Source organism: Emydura macquarii, unplaced genomic scaffold, assembly GCF_026122565.2.
Source record: "Emydura macquarii macquarii isolate MOO-44397 ecotype Brisbane River unplaced genomic scaffold, CSIRO-AGI_Emac_v2 contig_2473, whole genome shotgun sequence".
In the NCBI taxonomy this organism is placed as follows: Eukaryota; Metazoa; Chordata; order Testudines; family Chelidae; genus Emydura; species Emydura macquarii.
In genome coordinates, this window is record NW_027132610.1 from 38,393,700 (window position 1) to 38,408,832 (window position 15,133).

The window sequence follows — 15,133 nt, forward strand, 5'->3', positions numbered from 1 at the left end:
CCCTTTTTGCTAGGACCCTTGTGCAAACTTCCTCAAATCTCTGATCTCTCAGAACCTCAACAGAGTTGAAAACTGCGATGTTGTCACTTATTACAGAACATTTCCGCAGAAGAAAAATCATCTTTCTCTTGCTTGCTCTTTCTGTGCGTCCGTACTCCAGCTGCTCAGTGCACTGTTTCAGTGTGTTAAAATAGAACTAGCTTGGTGACTTCACTAGTTGTCTCAGGCTATAACAGTTGGTAGACCTCTAACAGCCTGTAGAAAAGATTGGGTTTTCCCCCCCACTCGCATGAATATTCACTTTCATTCTGACTATGGAAAAAAAATATCTTGCTTTTGAACACAACTTGAAAAATTCACTCACCTACCCACGCATGATGAGTAGGACGCCTGAGCGAGAGTCATCTGCTTCTGCAGAATCTAACTTTCCCTTAAAAAATTCTAGTCCTTATGATGGCAAAGATAATCTTCCAAACATGAACTAAGTTAAACTAATGCATTGCTATCTTCTCAAGTCTGCAGATATACCTCCAGTGCCCCAGATGCCATGCTATCTGCTGTATAACCACCTTGTGAACTGCAATGAAACTGAGAAGAAATGAGATCAAATTTCATTCTGCTCCTACTTCGGACATAAGCAATAGTGGTGGAAGGCTCTAAATTCCCAGAGACAGAGGGAGACAGAGAGCACCACAGAGATATAAATGTCCCTAAGAGCAGCTGGAGAGCTGAGGGAAGGATAGAGGACTGGAGCTCTTCCACCCACCTTTGATGCATCTAGGTCAGTGGTTCCCAATCTGTGGCTCGTGGGCCAAAAGTAGCCCGCGGGGTCTTTCAGAGTGGTCTGTGGTTCCCCTCCTGCTGGCTGCAGAAAGGAGCCGCTGCCTCAGTACCCAGGCGGAGCGTGTTGCTGGTGCAGACTCCTTGCTGCAGCCAAGGGGACGGGAGATTTGCGCTTCCCTCCCTCCCTTCCAGCAGAGAGGAAAGCATCCTGCCTTGGTCCCTAGACGCTGTGTCCTGGCTGGAGCCAGAGGATGGGGAGCACTGATCTCCCATCCCCTGGCTGCAGAAGGGAGCCAATGCCTAGGGACGCAGGTGGAGCACATGGTTTCACTGCTGCAGCCAGGGGGACAGGAGGTCCTCCTTGTTGAACTCCTTCCCTCTGGCTGCAGTGGGGAGGAGGGGAGAAGGGCTGCTGGTGGAGACTTGTGGCCCCACAGGGTTGTAAAAATTGTATTTGTGGCCCTTGAGCCAAAAAGATTGGGAACCACTGATCTAGGTGAATTGAGTGGGGACAAAGAGGGGGGAAGAATGAGACTGTTAAAAAAAAACCCGGAATATTACACAAGAAGGTTGTTCTGTTAAGTACCTAATCATTTTCAAACACACGTTAACAAATTTTTCATTGAAAATATTGTCACTTCACTGTGGATTAACTATATCATAATCTGAGGATATTTTACTATCAAGGATATAAATCTTCATCTTCAAATCAGCTCACAGTTTTGCTTCAGCTATACATCACAACCTCATGGGCCACCTTCCAGGCACAGCCAGAAAGGAAACAGTGCAAATGCTATATCCCATGACCAAGATTTCCCCAAATCTGCAGGCCTGGCATTGTGTAAAATCTCAATGGGTACTCTATACGTTGAGCTGGAGAAGAGAATTCTGGAACTCTGTTTAAGGATCAGGTGTCATAGTCAACACATTTTCTCGCTGACATTTTGATTAACCCCAGGCCACTAAAGACTTGTTTTATCGTTGGATTCCTAAGGTGATTTGTGTACTGGTTTGTGTACTGGTGATTTGTGTACAGGTACAGGGGCTGAGCCACAATGCAGGCACAAAATAGAACTACTCTTACAGTATTTGTTTGTGACTATATTGGAGGCCAAAGCAAAGAGATGCAATTTGGCTCATTTTGATTAAATTGCCTAGTACCATGTAGACCTGAGAGGTAACATTTTCAAAGGTGTCTAACCGATTTTGGAGCTTAAGTCCCATTTTTAAAGGCCCTACATCATTTAGGAGGTTAAATCGCCACTGAAAGACAATGTGACTTAGGCTCCCAAATGACTTTAAGGGCTTTTGAAACTTTTTCCTAAGATAGATCTTTTGATGAGACTCCATCTGTTTATTTAAAATGACCCTCACTAAAGCTGCTGGAATAACTGAACATAATCACGTGGTACACAGGTTCTTAGAGATCATAGGGGACTTCTTATGAGCCCCTTAGAAGACCAATCTGTTTTCCCCAAAATGGACATCTGGTAGCACTTTATTAAGAGTAGAGTGATCCTAGTCCATTTCCTCAACAGTAGGTACTGAGTATGTGAATTGCCACCTTTGTTACTGCTGATGACTTGAAGTTGCAAAGAAGCAAAGAAATCAAAAAAGAAGAAGAGGAAACAGACTGAAAGAAAGAATAAAAGATGGTGATGGATAGACAGAGAAAGGAAGGAAGGAAGAAGAAAGGGAATAAATAAATAGCCCTAGAATACGTGATCCCTTATTTTGTTCTTTGTTCATTTTTTTAAATTAACAATCATTTGGATTATATTTTAGAGGAGGCTGACCAAAATCAAACCATTTGGGACAATTTTATTTGGCAGAGAATCCTGAATATACGGCCCGGAGACTAGTGCCACCAACTCCCACCTCCTGCATAGTCTTTGGCCTGCAGCAGACTAATGGCAATGCAAGTCATGCGGGTAAGATACTTCTGACCATTCCCTTTGACTGAGACAGAGAGGGCAGGGTGTAGTTTCCAGAAATTCTTTACTCTTTAGTCCCTTTTCTTAGCAATTCTCTTTGGAAGCACTTGTATGAAGTTACCCATGCAGCAGAAATCTTAACCAGCACAAAATTTATTAAAAACAGAAAATAAATGGAATTCAAACCTAAAACAGTTTGCTTTTCATACTCTGATTTATGCTTAGCATCGTCTACACTAGATAAGGTTCTCTCATCATAGTTCTAGAGGGCAGGAGAAAAACAAAGCAAAAGAACAGCTTCCATCCTCTGTAAGCAGTCTCCTCTCTCTGATCATTCTTTGGTCAGTTTGTTAACATCACTTGCATTCTAGAGAGAGAATTTTTACTGTGTCCAGAGCTCTCTCTCTTATCAAACTCACTTGGCTAAATCAACCTATTTGTCCAGACAAGCCTCCTTTGATCTAAGGCAGCCATCCCCCTTTCCAAAACAGTTTTCTCTGGTTACCCAGGCATACCTAATAAGGTTTTGGGGCACTCTGAATTCGCTGAGGAGTAATCCATTGAGAATACAAAACTCCTTTAATGAGGATTAAGAGCCACCTTTCAAACACTTAGCAACCAAGCTCAGAGACTGTATTCACAGACCAGTCTGAATATCTCCACCACAAACAATTTCTGTGCAGTCCTTTCAAGTAGGCAGATTGACATTTTCGTCAATATTAAAAACTGCCCTTCATCATCGTGTTATTTTGAACTACAAATTTGGGACAGACCTTCTGTCACAGTCTCAATCAGAGACACTGAAGAATTTCTAATTTAGAAAGTTTTGGTATACCCAGGAGTTGCCAGTGCCCATATTAAAAGTTAGTTGAATCCAATACAGTCAGAAGGAAGGTCAGTCTACAGCCTTCTCATACGGACTGTGGGCAATTTGCAGCTGCATTTTCTAACCTGAGTTGTAATGCATAAATTGCCATGGGGTAGCCGTGTTAGTCTGTATATAGCAAAAACGAGAGTTCTGTGGAACTTTAAAGACTCACAAATTTAATATTTGCAAGTGCATCTGAAGAAGAGAGCTGAAGTCTCTCGAAAGCTTATGCCTGCAAATATTAAATTTGTTAGTCTTTAAAGTGCCACAGAAATCTCGTTGTTTTGTTTTGTTTTGATAAATTGCCATGGATTTACTGGTGCTCTGCAGAACACTTGTCCAAAACACTAGTGCTATCTCAGAACTGGTATCCTCTATACTGGTCAGCCCAATGATGTCCAAGGCTGAACCTTAACCAGTGCTCCCACTCGCTCTCCACAGCGTTTTGGTGGCATTTCCCTTTCTGTCCATAGGGAAAGAAGAGCTGAAAGAAGAACAATGCTCCTCGCAGTCACCTCACATTCACTGTGGGAAGGAGATAAATCTCTTCCACAAGTTGCTGCTAGGGGCAGAGGAAGTTCTTAGAAACTCCAGATGAACCCCCAAAGGGAGGTGGGAGAGAATATTTGGGTGCCCCTTCCTGTGTGAGAGCAAAGGGGAAGAGGTGGAATGGGTAAATGTGATTTGTGAGAGGAGTGGGTGAAATGGTTTATTATTATCTATTATTTGGACAGGAAGGCCAGAGAGGTAAACAAAGTGCCCTAACAGTGAATGGGCTCATGAAAATCTGATCCCTTCTTTTGGATCCTAAATAGGAGCAGAAATCTTTTAAACACCTGATGTTGACTGTAGCTTGTAGCATGGAGCTCTTTGAACATGTAGCCCACCGTGTCCAGTAGACTAACAGTCTCTAGTGGACATGTCCCTTATTTGGCAATTATCCCTGTTCAGCAGTGGCCCCCAACAGATGTAGCAGGACTGCAAAAGGCCTATGACTGAGGCATGTTGCTGAAGATGTGAGTGGAGATCCACACAACAGGCAGTATTACTGACTCTCTACGCAACTCCATTTTCTTGTGGAGCTGCAAGTATCTTTTGCTTTGCGAGAAGTGAGAAAGGATGGCTAATAGGCCACATCCACAGTCGTGCCATTTGTCTTCTATGCCTTTGCCAATTTCTTCTTGACTAATTGTCCCTGACTCCCTCTCAGCATGTCTGATCACTTTGCTCAAAAGTGGAGGGAAAAAAGAGTCTACCTCTAGCTTGAACCCTGTAAAGGTTCAATAAATCCAGACAAACTCGCACAAGCTCACACACTAAAAAAAAGCAGAGTGGATATTGTGGCACTGGCAGAGTGGATATTGTGGCACCCAAGTCCAAGCCCACTTCCAAGTCCAAGCATGGGCAGCTTAGGCTGAGGTGCTGCCCATGACACAACACCCATAGTGCACTAAAACCAGCAGAATCTCGAGCTGAGCTAGTATGATTGCCAGCACAGTTAGGCAGACTCGCACCTCCCAGCTGCAATACAGACATAGCCTTGGAGACCAATAAAAAGTAGTTTAAAAAAAATGTATTAGTGAGACAGAGCTGATCTCAACTCCTCCAAGCATGGCTATCACTATGCATAATGTTAACACTTAATTTCTATCGGGGTATTTTGGGGGCGTGGGGAGGGTGTTGGTCTATAGTTTCAAATCAGATGCTTAAAAAACAAATATGGGTTTCAGCTATCATAGGTTGAAATAGGTTCTCGCTGAAAAATATGCTGACCTTTTGCACTTCTGTAAATCTTTTTTTTCTTTTTTTTTTTTTTTTTGGGGGGGGGGGGGGGGGCGGGTTTGTTAAGAGATACTGTGTTGAAAATACTGAAACCTATTCAGTGTTCCTTAAGGAAATTCTTTGTTCAGGATGTTTTCAGAAAAAATAGTCCACAACTGTATTTGTCCTTTGAACATTTCAGGATTTGATTTCAGTTGTACCAGCTGCTGAGTAAACTACACTGAAAGTAGAAAGCTTTGTTTCAAGTGTGGCCACACAGAAGCTCCCTTGATGTACTCATAAACATAGAAAATACCAACAAACAGCACCGCAAAGACCAAATCATTACAGCAAATTATAGAAAATGCATTAACCATGGAATAAGTAGGAGGCAAGTCAGTGTTGCTTGAAGATGTTGTTACACAAGCAGTAAGAATGACAAAAGAAAGCCAAACATGTTAATATCTTTAGTGGTTTTCCAGCCAAAAATGAGACTTAAAAAGTAACCTACTTTTTACATTACTTATTCAGAAATATACAGCATGACATAATAGTTAAGCACCCTGTCACCAGCTAATGTTACTTGATAGCCTACTAAAGCTTTGTTAAACATTTGGATTTGCACGCTATCATCAACAATGCCTTAAACTTAGAGATTTCTGTAATAACCTTCTCTGATGCCATTAAACTGTTAACACTACCTTTTTCCTGGTTTGATTTGTCAATTGATGTTTAGAAGGCATCACATTTCATCTTCCCCTGCCTGCCCTGGACACACTGCTGATGCTGCAGTGCAGTGCTGCACTGCTAAGGATGCTGCCCTTCGGATGACATAATAACACAAAATCTCTTTTACCCACTAAGGTACAAAGAAAGAGTAAAAACTAATCCCTGTTTTCTGGCCAAAAGACTCTCTCAATAAAGCAAGTTATACCAGCTAAGCCTATGTGTGAACTATTACTGAGTGCTTAGTAGCTGCCATATTTTCAGCTCACCTGCTCTATCAATTTCTAACTCATTGCTGTAAAGTGTGTCAAGATACCAAGAGCATGAAAACCTTACCTTAATGGCTTCTGCCTCTCCTGTTACTGTCTCATCTTCCTCCTCCCGTTTACGTCCAAGTTCTGAGTGTGCTGGCTATTCCTGCTTCCTCAGTGTTCTCTTCTCTAACTCCCTCTCCCCTGGATTTTCTGCAATCTGGCTTCAGCCCACTCCAATCTACTCTACTGAGACCACTCTCACTAAAGGTCACTACTGATCTGCTTCCAGACAAGTCCAAGGGCCTCTTTTCCCTCCTCATACTCCTTACTCCATCTTCTGCCTCTGGCAGAGTCAACCACTCCCTCCCCCTCCTTGCATTTGATTCGTTCTCCTGGCTTTTGGATTGTTCTTTCACCACTTCCCTCCCTTCTTCTGAATCTCCTCACTTTCCCTTGGAGCTCTGTCCTTTTCCCTCTGCACCCAATCCCTGGGTAACCTGTTCTACTCTCATGGTGTAATTGTTTTTCTTATTTCATAAGCATCCCAATGCAGGGGGTGCTACACAGACACAGTCCTTGCCCAGAGTAGTTTACACTCTGCAGGGAGACAAACAGATAAGACACACTGAAAAAACAAAAGGCAGTTATTATACAAAAGGAAAAAATTCTTCTCTAGTAGTGATCAACAGCTAGATGTCTAGTTAGCAGCTGGTATCAAGCAGAGTGCCCCAGGGGTCAGTCCTGTTTTGTTCAACATCTTCATTAATGATTTGGAGAATGAGGTGGATTGCACCCTCAGCAAGTTTGCAGATGACACTAAATTGGGGGGCGTGGTATTTATGCTGGAGGGTAGAGAGAGGATATAGAGTGACCTAGACAAACTGGAGGACTGGGCCAAAAGGAATCTGATGAGGTTCAAAAAGGACAAGTGCAGAGTCCTGCACTTAGGAAGGAAGAATCCCATGCACAGCTACAGACTGGGGATCAACTGGCTAGGCAGCAGTTCTGGAGGAAAGGACCTGGGGGTTACAGTGGATAAGAAGCTAGATATGAGTCAGCAGTGTGCCCTGGTGGCCAAGAAGACTAATAGAATATTGGGCTGCATTAGTAGGAGCACTGCCAGCAGATTGAGAGAAGTGATTATTCCCTGCTATTTGGCACTGGTGAAGCCTCATTTGGAGTATTGTGTCCAGTTTTGGGCCCCACCACTACAGAAAGGATGTAGACAAACTGGAAAGGCTCCAGCAGAGGGCAACAAAAATGATTAGGGGGCTGGAGCACATGACTTACGAGGAGAGATTGAGGGAACTGGGCTTGTTTAGTCTGCAGAAGAGAAGGATGAGGGGGGATTTGATAGCGGCCCTCAACTACCTAAGGAAGGACTTCTGAGAGAATGGAGCTAGGCTGTTCTCAGTGGTGGCAGATGACAGAACAAGGACTAATGGTCTCAATTTGCAGTGGGGGAGATCTAGGTTGGATATTAGGAAAAACTTTTCCACTAGGAGGGTGATGAAGCACTGGAATGGGTTACCTACGAAGGTAGTGGAATCTCCATCCTTAGAGGCTTTTAAAGTCTGGCTTGACAAAACCCTGGCTGGGATGATTTAGTTGGAATTGGTCCTGCTTTGAGCAGGGGGTTGGACTAGATGACCTCCTGAGGACCCTCCCAACCCTAATCTTCTATGATTCTATAATATAGAGTTTGAGTGAAAATGACAGATTAGTGCTTGTGGACCTATGGGGACCTGATTCACTGGAACTGGGAGATTTTTCTATGCATAAAGAACATGGAGAAAGGCACAAAGACAAGCGTAGGAGAAAAGCCTGAAGCAAGCAGTGAGCGGACGTTGAGAAAGAATGAAGAGGGTGACAGATCAACAAAAGTAACCAGATCCAAGAGGGAGACTGGGGCAGGTTTGTGCAGGGCTTCGAAAGCAAGGGTGGGAAATTTTAACTTGATACAGCTGGCAGTTGGAATGACATGGTCTAATCAACATGCAAGGAAGGTAATTTTTGCAGATGCATTTTGAATGGAAAGAACAGACAGAAGATGGAGAATCAAATGAGGAGAACGGCCACAAAAGCCAAGGGAGGACAGTGTGAAGAAAGAACCATCTCTATTAATTATTAATTTAAATTGTACCCAAAAGCACCATTAGGAGTGAGGACCCATTGTGCTAGAGATTGTACAAATGCATAAGGAGAGACAGTCCCTGCCCTGAAGAGCTTACAATCTCAAAAACAGAACAAAACCCAAAAATTATAAATACAAGTTCCATGTACCTTAATAAGATCATTAGGACACTCTGTTTAGTCCTACATTGGCAACTGATCATCATGACCAGCTGCAACTCATACATAACATGGTAAAAATTAACGTCTTATCTCCCCACATCTCCTAAAGTCTCCCTTCTCTAGCACTATCATCCACAACCTCCCAAGCTGGGGACATATCATTCTTTTCAATCTTCTTTTTCTGCCTCAGTATCCATACAGTTAAATGCTGCTGGTTCTTCCTCCAAAAAGCTGTCCCTTCCTAATCATCCCCACCATCAAAACCTCACTCCCCCATGCCCTAATCATCTCATCTTGGCTACTGCCACCTCTTCCTCTCTGGCCTCTCTTGTTCTCACTTCCATCACTCATGTCTAAGGTTAAGATTTTGTCATGGTTATTTTTAGTAAAAGTCATGGATAGGTCACAGGCAGTAAATTAAAATTCACAGAAAATTCACCTTTCCTTGACTTTTACTAAAAATCATCATGATAAAATGGGGCTAACGGGGATGAAAACCCAAGCCCTGCTGCAGGAGCGGAGTAGAGAGGAATGGGTCCAGCACCCCTGCTCTGGAGGCTCAGAGCTCCACTGTGCAAATCACCTGCCCCCACAGCAGTTTGGAGCTGCGGGGCCCCTGCCTGGGATCTGCAGGGACCATCTGAGCTCCGGGCTCCCCCCACTGACAGGGAGCTGCACATCTCAGAGCCCTGGGGTCTCCCACTGCCTGCCATGAAGGGAGCTGCAGGGTTCCCCTGCCACCTGTGGTGGCTAGGAGCTGCGGGGTCCCAGCGTGGAGCTGGGCTCCCCCCGTGGCAGCTAAGAACTCCACCCAGGCCAGCTCACAGCAATGGGGCCCCCCACAGCTCTGTGCCGCAGACTCCGACTGCTTGTGGTGGCTCGGAGCTGGGGATCCCCGCAGCCACTGAGAGCTGCCGCCCCTCGGCAGTTCTGGGTCCACCTGAGAGCTCCACAGCCCTCAGATGCTGACAGCTTCCACCCTGCTGCCCCAGGTCATGGGGTGGAAGCTGAAAAGGATAATTTCACAGAGGTCCCCGGAAAGCACAATGGAATCCGCAATTTCTGTGACCTCTGACAAAGTCTTATCCTTACTCATGTCCATCCAACATGTTGCTATTGAAGTCATCTTCCTTTCTTTCAGTCTCAATAATGTTAGCCCTCTCCCTGCATGGATTTCTGGGCTCCTTGCCCACCAAGTTTCAGCAAGATGCATACGTAATAAGCATATCTCATCTTTCACCACCATCTTTTACCCCTTATTCTCCCATATTATCTCTGACATCTTTTGTTTACTATCATACTTCACTGTAGTTTGTCTAATTTAAATGGTAAGTTCCTCAGAGCAGGAACTCATTTTTATTTATTTGTTTGTTTATTTATTTACCTTTAAAAGGGTCATGTGCACTTACTGTATAAAAGAATAATCTTAAATCAAATTCCATTTTATTCCTTAGTATCACACTGATGACTCTGATAAAATTTGACACTAAACCAACATTTCAATATAGGAGGCTTGAGGTCCCCTTGCAAAAAATGCATTCAAAACTGTACTATACTTCCTTGTTCAGTTACTGCAATAGCAGGCGCCAATCATGCATTTACACGTGCAAATAAATATTTAAGCATCTGAATGTGCACCCCTTTCAAAGCCGTTATGCACAAAAATGAAGCTGCACAACTGTGCTCCTAGAGCTCTAATCTCTTTTTTTCCCAAAACTTGGCCTATCAATGCACCAATACCAGGTATTTTTTGCAATGTTATCATAGATGCTTTAGATACCAGTGTAACTGCATTATCAACTGTCCAAATTCATTTGTTTGTTTGTTTAATCTACATATTTTTTACCTCCAAAATGTTCCATCATTACCCAAATATAAGAGCTATTAGCAATATATTCTAGACACAAGCAGAAGATGAACTAGAGCACAACCTATGAATTCTAAGTTGTTTAAATGTACAAAATACTGACCCAAGAAGACTACATCCTTGGATCAAATTTCTACATGCCAAAGTTCAACACATTTGTAGATACCTGGTCTTTATCTCCACACCAATTATGGGATGTATATTTGTTGTTCAACTGCCACTCCTGACCTGGTGTCTCCCACACCTTCACCCAGATTCTTCCACTGGTGCAGCCTGGCTACCTTCCTCCCCCTCTCTGGGGCAACCCTATCAGGCTTCCTAAACAAGGAAGCTGCTACAATCTTCACAGCATTTTTCAAATTGTACCCCACCAAATCATGTCCATCTGCCACTCCCTCATGGCTCCCACTACATCCCCTTTCTGTATTATAACATCTATCCTCTTTCTGTATGGTAACCTCTATTCTCTTTCTTCTCGCTCATTGGCTCCATTTCCCCATCCTTGTTACCATCATCCTTCTACACTTCCTACCAGCTCTCAACTACTGTCATCTACCATCCACCCAACTCCCTCCCATCAGGCTTCCTCTCTGATTTTGACTCCTGTCTCTTTCTCTCTCTCTCTCTCTCCCCCCCCCCCCCACCCCTTTCAATCTCCCACAGTCATCCTCGGACCCCTTTGCTACATGTTTCCTCACCCTTAACTCCTTCTTTAACCTGCAGGCCTGGTTCAACTCTCCCAGTCACCAAAAGGGCTATTCATTTAACATGGGCTTCACCAAATACTGCACTCTCTCTCTGATCCCTCTCTTGCTGAGTTACTCTCTCCGACCATCATCTGGGATCTTTTACCATCACCTATTGATACTCCTCCCCACACCCTTTCACTTGGCCTTTCCATAACTTCCAGTCCAGCAACACGTCTTATCTGCTGTCTGTCATCTCACACATCTTTTTGCATCCCTCCACTGACTCCTCCTTCTCTATCTTGTTAAACATAAGACACTTGTCTTCACTTTCAAGGCCTTTCCTTCATGGCCTACTTTCCCCTTACCCCTCCCATCATCCCTTATTCACTAGCGTGACATCAACCCACACCTCCCATTGGCCCACAGTGAGAGCCTCCATCACCCATTTGTTAAATTTTCAAACAATCACCTTCATACTTTCTCCCATGCTGCCCTCATTCTTGGGAAGACTGCTCCAAAAACCTCTGCAGAGCTAACTCATTATTCTCTTTCAAAACTCTCATTAAAATTCTGCCATTTCTTGATGCCTATAAAAAACTTTACAGCTAGGCAACTGAGAGTCCACATACTATCATGATGACTGATATTGTTCCCTTTGTTTCCTGGTAGTTCACCATTTGTCTACATCCATCCATTGTCTCATCTTAGTTTACAAACTCTCTAGGATAGGGACAGTCTCTTTCTTCTGTGTTTGTACAGCGCCCAGCACAATGGAGTCCTGGTCAATCATTGAGACTGCTAGACAATATGGTAATACAAACAATGAACAGCAGTAAATATTTGATGATGAAACATTTCTAATTATTTATGGAAAATGTAATCATATTGAACAAGAAAAGCGTCAACTCTGTGATAATGCAAAACTGCTGATTAACACCATGGAATCACTTCTGTGTTCTCTAGGCAGATTAAACCATTCACAGCCACACAGACCCATTTAGGATAGATAGCTCCAAATGAGTACTGTTTCTGACAAGATCAGCTTCCCTTATAGGGGATCACTTATGCATGCAGTATTATTCCACATAATCTTTTGGTCAAGTACTATTGATAATGAAACTGAAGAGGGATTCGGATTTTCATTTAATACTAACAAATCCAGATGAAAGATCTTTCTGGGCAAATAGCATGTCCACAATATTTATTTGCTTTCTAGAATATGTTTTACAGTAACAATAATCTATTTGGAAGCATATCAATACTGAAACAATCTAACGAAGAAAAGTGAAGTGCACAACTATTTTTCTACCCTTTCTTCACCAGTCTAACAACTAATGCACTTAACCTAGTCAAAAAAGTGAAAATTCATGACATTTACACATCCTTAAGTAAAGATCAAAATTATTTCTTCAGGTCTAACAGTTGGGAGATCACTTGTACAAGTAGCATGTTCCCCTAAGTCAATCTTCTGTCACTTTGAAAGTCTTATCACTGTTATCAGATGATGCTACAACTTGCAAGTGTTAATTTCTGAGTCAACTAAGAACACTAGTATGATGATGGGATTTTTGTTTCTTCAGAGTTTGTGCAAATTCTGCTGCTTTCTTCCTGCCTGAAATCATCATCATCCTATGTCCAGCCTTGCCAATACTCACATATTTCTCACAAGTGATTTGAATTTTGGCTTCTTTCATACTGCCTGCAATCCACAGAGGCAGTATGAAAAAACACACACACACACACACTTTTGCCTAGGCTACCTGACGTCTCATGTGGCATCACTCTAGAGCCGATGGCAAAATAGCATCAAGCTATGATCTAATTCTTTTACCTAAGTTAAGGTAAAAAAAGAAAAGCACCAATTACTGAAGCACTGCTCACTCTGCTTGATCAGCAAACACTCCTTTGATTGGTTCTCTGTTCATTCATGGCTCTGGAAGATCATCGGAGAGCACCATATTGAACAGAACACACCCAACGTGATGACGGGTTTAGTCTATCCATGGATGGTGAAAATAGGGAAACACAAGTTACCATCCATATTATTATTATAATTTGTATTATCATTGAATCACATCATGCAGTTACGAGACGCAACCTTATTTTTATTATTAGTGGTCTTCAAAGTCATTACTGAACCTTCACAAATACTACAGAGAATTAAGGTCAATTGTTTCAAATGTAGCCACACTTTGGGGAGCCCAACTTTATATTCTTTGGGGCTCATTTTCAGAAATTGTGAGTTCTCTCAGTTCCAAGTGCAGTGAATGAGAGCTGTAAGTACAGAGAACGTCTTGAGATCAGGTCCAAGGTTTCTAAGGTTGGGCATCAAAACTGAAGGTCATTGTCCATATCTGGTTATAAGCCTCACAGCAGCACTGTTAGACAAATATTATTAACCTCATTTTACAGAAAGGGGAACTAAGGTAATTAAAGGACCTAAGGCACTTTAAGTTATGGGACTTGTCCAAGGCCCCACAGAAAATCTGTAGCATTGCTGGAAATACAATCCCATTGTGCACACTCCCAGTCCTTGCTTTAACTACAAGAGAATCCTTCTACGTTTTAATATATTGTGTAACTAATTTGTACTGGAGCAGTATAAGAGGTGTTTAAGAGACAAATAAGTCATCAATCAAGTTTGCAGGAGCATGTTGCCCACCTTTCAGATTAATTTCAAAATGAATTTAAACAGACAGAGGTCTCTTATGGTACATGTGCATTTGACTGGGAGATGCAATTCCCAGATGGCATAGATATATCTGCTGAAGCCAGAATGCTACAAATAGCAGTATAGCCAGGGTAGCTTGGAGAGTGGCTCAGACTAGCCACCTGAGTACAACCCCTCCAGGGCAGCTAGCCCAAGCTGCCACCCATGCTTCCCTTGCTATACTGCTATTTTTAGCACGCTAGCTCTGGCAGATATGACTGTGTCAGCTGGGAATCACACCTTCCAGTGGAATGTAGGCATAACCTTAGATTAACACAGGACAGTGTTATAGGGCCACAGAAAAAAAAGAAAAGAGAAATTATACACAGAAATAACGAAAAGCAAGAAACGGTCAACAAGAAGGAAGGGTCTGAAACATATGCTCTCTAGACAAATTTAAGCTTTAACCAATAAAAGACAATCTAATCTATGATAGAGTTCTACACACGGCCAAGTTTACGCTGTTTAATTTCTCGTTTACTTAATTTTCTCTATTTTCTTTAAAAAAAAAAAAGCCAACCCCACAAAGCATGATCTTTGTTCTGTTCCTTCATTTGAATCATCAACAAAATTGTTTCCTAAGGCAATATATTTGCACAAATGTAAACAAGGGCCTAATTTAGCCAGCTGAATCTTTATTACTGGGTGATGATGAGAGAAAAGGAACTAATTCACATGACTCTCAGAAGTTTATGTTGAGCTTTTTAATTTTGCCAGACTAAAAAACAAAAAACAAAAAAAACATCCTAACATCTTTTTCCTGGTAAACTGAGCATATTTGACTTCAAGTCAGAGAGATGATAAACATAAAACCCTGCAATGCTATGTTTACAGTCATCTTCTGAAGTAGAACTGCACTTCAAAGAACTGGTGTTTTAAATAAAAGATTTCGCTCTTTGGAAAACTTGATAAGTGGCTTCAATTTCTGAACAAGAAGTCAGGAACATCGTTAGTAAATAAAGCATATTCAACATAACTAGAGTCTGCAGTGTTAAGTGGTTAACTAATTTTTCACTATTACGAATCCCAAGAATCAGATAATACTTTGAACTAAGAGTCTGTGTATGTGCAATGACAACAACTGCCCAAACAATAAATCTAAGCAGGCTGAATTCCTCAAGATGCCATTATTTACAATTGTGAGCTTCCATGAGCAGTGAAGCTTAAACACTGAAACCTTAATTCTGCAATCTCTCTGTTGCTCTAAACTTAAAGGGGTTTGTTTAGTTACAGAGACAAACTCATC

General features: G+C 42.3%; 1 protein-coding gene across 4 annotated transcripts in view; it reads right to left on the reverse strand.

Annotated features, from left to right (window-relative positions):
- Window positions 1-15,133, reverse strand: part of KLF12 (KLF transcription factor 12) — a 289,627-nt gene that overhangs the window by 250,302 nt on the left and 24,192 nt on the right. For 3 of the 4 annotated variants that reach the window (XM_067563231.1, XM_067563228.1, XM_067563232.1), the window contains exon 1: window positions 6,409-6,941. The exons of the other annotated variant lie outside the window; for it this stretch is intronic. The gene's annotated coding sequence lies outside the window, so the exon portion shown is untranslated. Of the gene's footprint in view, window positions 1-6,408; window positions 6,942-15,133 lie in introns of those variants that run through there. 4 annotated transcript variants of the gene reach the window in all.